The sequence below is a fragment of the Nerophis ophidion genome, linkage group LG16 (genome assembly GCF_033978795.1).
Source record: "Nerophis ophidion isolate RoL-2023_Sa linkage group LG16, RoL_Noph_v1.0, whole genome shotgun sequence".
NCBI classification, from domain to species: Eukaryota; Metazoa; Chordata; class Actinopteri; order Syngnathiformes; family Syngnathidae; genus Nerophis; species Nerophis ophidion.
The window spans coordinates 43,563,467-43,568,466 of record NC_084626.1 but is presented as its reverse complement, the minus strand read 5'-3'; the positions used below and the strand labels follow the sequence as shown (position 1 = coordinate 43,568,466).

Below are 5,000 nucleotides of genomic sequence, written 5' to 3'. Positions count from 1 at the left end.
GACTTATACATTTGTGTTGTGGTACTTGGTGTGTACATCTGCTGGGGTCTGTGTTGTTTGTCATATTTGTGTTGTGGTACTTGGTGTGTACATCTGCTGGGGTCTGTGTTGTTTGTCATATTTGTGTCGTGGTACTTGGTGTGTACATCTGCTGGGGTCTGACTTGTTTGTCGTATTTGTGTTGTGGTACTTGGTGTGTACATCTGCTGGGGTCTAACTTGTTTGTCGTATTTGTGTTGTGGTACTTGGTGTGTACATCTGCTGGGGTCTAACTTGTTTGTCGTATTTGTGTTGTGGTACTTGGTGTGTACATCTGCTGGGGTCTAACTTGTTTGTCGTATTTGTGTTGTGGTACTTGGTGTGTACATCTGCTGGGGTCTGTGTTGTTTGTCATATTTGTGTTGTGGTACTTGGTGTGTACATCTGCTGGGGTCTGTGTTGTTTGTCATATTTGTGTTGTGGTACTTGGTGTGTACATCTGCTGGGGTCTGTGTTGTTTGTCATATTTGTGTCGTGGTACTTGGTGTGTACATCTGCTGGGGTCTGACTTGTTTGTCGTATTTGTGTTGTGGTACTTGGTGTGTACATCTGCTGGGGTCTAACTTGTTTGTCGTATTTGTGTTGTGGTACTTGGTGTGTACATCTGCTGGGGTCTAACTTGTTTGTCGTATTTGTGTTGTGGTACTTGGTGTGTACATCTGCTGGGGTCTAACTTGTTTGTCGTATTTGTGTTGTGGTACTTGGTGTGTACATCTGCTGGGGTCTGTGTTGTTTGTCATATTTGTGTTGTGGTACTTGGTGTGTACATCTGCTGGGGTCTGTGTTGTTTGTCATATTTGTGTTGTGGTACTTGGTGTGTACATCTGCTGGGGTCTGTGTTGTTTGTCATATTTGTGTCGTGGTACTTGGTGTGTACATCTGCTGGGGTCTGACTTGTTTGTCGTATTTGTGTTGTGGTACTTGGTGTGTACATCTGCTGGGGTCTAACTTGTTTGTCGTATTTGTGTTGCTCCCTTTTTCTTGGCACGGGGCTAACTGGAGGTCCTTCCACGGAAGTTGGACAGAGACCTCCTGATGGATAAGGTCAGAGTTGCTGATGCTTCAAATGTGGACGGGGAAATAGGCTTGGTGGAGGTATCTGTCGGGCATTGAACTTGGAATACTGAAGAAAAGTGGCAGCTCTAATTGTGCAGCACAGGTGAGGCACATGCCTGGAGGAGAACCAGAGGAAAGTCCTTGGATGTCTTGCTTGGAAGATGTGATTTAACTACAGAACGAGACCGAAAACAAGGACTGGGATGTCAGCCATAAGCAGCAAGTAAAGGTTGGTGACAAAGTGTCCAAACTATGGTTTAAATGCCACCTTATCACCACCATATCAGGGATCATTTTTGTCGCCAACTGGTGGCCAACGATTGTAACTCAACCATGCATTATTCATTTGTCCCAATCCAAACAAAATCCCCTAGTCATGATGCAAGGGGAAAAAAACAAACCAGCACAAACAATTAAGACACGGTCACACATAACAAAACCTTTGAACTTTGTGGATAGTCTGAGAAAAAAAAAAGTCCAATCAACGTAGAAAACGTAAATAAAAGTAAATTAAACCCATTACTCATTACAAGGGATGATGGGGAAAATGCAAATCACTCTCCAAACTTATCCATCTTTGGCATATTTTGGCTGCTTAATATTTCTGATTGATTAAAAAAACGTAAGTGTTTCAACTATCATACTCTTAAAAAACTGTTATAATAATTCTTAATTATACATCTATTATATTATTATGGGCAGCACGGTGGTACAGGGGCTAGTAATTGTGCCTCACAATACGAAGGTCCTGGGTTCAATCCTGGGCTCGGGATCTTTTCCGGCCTTCCGCCCGTATGCAACTTAGATAGGCTCCTGCACCCCCCCGCGACACCGAAAGGGACAAGCGGTTGAAAATGGCTGGATGGATGTATCAAACTACAATCAATAAATATATATATACACTGTATTTATGTAACTCACAGACTGTATTCATATTATTCACATGTGAATAATGCTGTATAACAGACTGTATTTATAGTATTCACATGTGAATAATGCTGTATAATAGACTGTATTTATATTATTCACATGTGAATAATACTGTATAATAGACTGTATTTATATTCTTCACATGTGAATAATGCTGTATAACAGACTGTATTTATATTATTCACATGTGAATAATGTTGTATAATAGACTGTATTTATATTATTCACATGTGAATAATGTTGTATAGTAGACTGTATTTATAGTATTCACATGTGATAATGCTGTATAATGGACTGCATTTATATTATTCACGTGTGAATAATGCTGTATAATAGACTTTATTTATATTATTCACATGTGAATAATGCTGTATAATAGACTGTATTTATATTATTCACATGTGAATAATGTTGTATAGTAGATTGTATTTATAATATTCACATGTGATAATGCTGTATAATAGACTGTATATTATTCACATGTGAATAATGCTGTATAAAAGACTTTATTTATAGTATTCACATGTGAATAATGCTGTATAAAAGACTTTATTTGTAGTATTCACATGTGAATAATGCTGTATATTACACTGTATTTATATTATTCACATGTGAATAATGCTGTATAATAGACTGTATTTATATTATTCACATGTGAATAATGTTGTAGAGTAGATTGTATTTATAGTATTCACATGTGATAATGCTGTATAATAGATTTTATTTATAGTATTCACATGTGAATAATGCTCTATAATAGACTGCATTTACATTATTCACATGTGAATAATGTTGTATAATAGACTGTATTTATATTTTCCACATGTGATTAATGTTGTTTAATAGACTATTTATTTCATTCACGTGAATAATGCTGTAAAATAGAACGTATTTATAGCATTCACATGTGAATAATGCTGTATAATAGACTGTATTTATATTATTCACATGTGATGACCAAGAAGAACGCGGAGTTGGAATATAATTACAACACTTTATGTACATATTTATATACATATTTATAATATTTACATATTTATATAATATGTAACTACAAACTCCATTCACAGACAGAATTCCATTGCTTTTATGAACGGTCAAGCGAGTCAAATGACGGGAAAAAAAAATAATAATAATAATAATAATTTTGGTATTTTTTTTTTTTAAATTTGTGGCGGCCATAATTCTTTCGTGGCGGGCCGTCACAAATAAATGAATGTATGGGAAACCCTGATATATATATATATATATATTTTTTCTATACCACAGTAATATCGTACCGTGAGATGTTGATACTGCTACATCCCCATTACGTTCACGTCCATCCCCCGCGTCATTGCTGAGCGTGTGTATTCAAACACGTCTTTACATCCGTATACCCGATTCCTTCAAGCGTTTCCCGCCCTTACACGACTCTCCAAGTGTGCGGTATTGGTCCGAAGAGACGCTCTTGGCAGAACTCCACTGAATACGAGGAGCCAAGAGAGTGGGGAGGAGGTTCTGGTTTGTTTGGTTTAGTTAGCAAGAGACCCAGCTAGTCCAGGTAATAGGGATTGTGAGGAAAGTAGAACAAGCTGTTATAGAAATAAAGGAACAACAGTTCCAAAGTCTTCCTACCAAGGCCATTTTCACCCCGGTACTTAGACAAGGATGGAAGAACCTAGAGCCTGGACCTCAACCCAATAAAACATGTTTGAGTCTGAGTCAGAAGCAAAAGAAAAGTGTAAAAAACAACATTCCAGTAAAGACATCGTTTTGTCGCCTGTCTGGTTTTGAAGGCAGCGGCACGGATTGCAACATTCCATCCGTTGGCACAGACGGAGGCAGGAATGTGAGGAATGAGGTCGGAGGTCTTTGGGGTCCTCACCCAGAACATAAACACCACACACAAGTCATGAGGGCCAGCGGGTAAGACACGAGCACCCAAATCACAAATGTCTACACGTACTTTGACCGTAAAACCTGGCATGGTCGGATGAAAAGCTGTTCAATAATGAAGTAGATCTCCTTCTTACATATTCTACGAACCCTGTTTCCATTTGAGTTGGGAAATTATGTTAGATGTAAATATAAACAGAATACAATGATTTGCAAATCCTTTTCAAACCATATTCAGTTGAAAATGCTACAAAGACAACATATTTCATGTTCAAACTCATAAAAACATTTTTTTTTTTCAAATAATCATTAAATCTAGAATTTGATGCCAGCAACACGTGACAAATAAGTTGGGATAGGTGGCATTAAATACTGATAAAGTTGAGGAATGCTCATCAAACACTTATTTGGAACGTCCCACAGGTGTGCAGGCTAATTGGGAACATGTGGGTGCCATGATTGGGTATAAAACAGCTTCCCAAAAAATGCTCAGTCTTTCACAAGAAAGGATGGGGCGAGGTACACCCCTTTGTCCACAACTGCGTGAGCAAATAGTCAAACAGTTTAAGAACAACGTTTCTCAAAGTGCAATTGCAAGAAATTTAGGCATTTCAACATCTACGCTCCATAATATCATCAATAGGTTCAGAGAATCTGGAGAAATCACTCCACGTAAGCAGCATGGCCGGAAACCAACATTGAACGACCGTGACCTTCGATTCCTCAGACGGCACTTATCAAAAAAAAAAACATTAATCTCTAAAGGATATCTCCACATGGGCTCAGGAACACTTCAGAAAACCACTGTCACTAAATACATTTAGTCGCTACATCTGTAAGTGCAAGTTAAAGCTCGACTATGCAAAGCAAAAGCCATTTATCAACAACATCCAGAAACGCCGCCGGTTTCTCTGGGCCCGAGATCATCTAAGATGGACTGATGCAAAGTGGAAAAGAGTTCTGTGGTCTGACGAGTCCACATTTCAAATTGTTTTTGGAAATATTCAACATCGTGTCATCCGGACCAAAGGGGAAGCGAACCATCCAGACTGTTATCCACGCAAAGTTGAAAAGCCAGCATCTGTGATGGTATGGGG

At 38.4% G+C, this 5,000-nt stretch overlaps 1 protein-coding gene across 4 annotated transcripts in view; it reads right to left on the bottom strand.

Annotated features, from left to right (window-relative positions):
- LOC133535433 (plexin-A1-like) overlaps positions 1 to 5,000 on the bottom strand; it is a 508,851-nt gene that overhangs the window by 279,586 nt on the left and 224,265 nt on the right. The gene's annotated exons all lie outside the window — the stretch shown is intronic.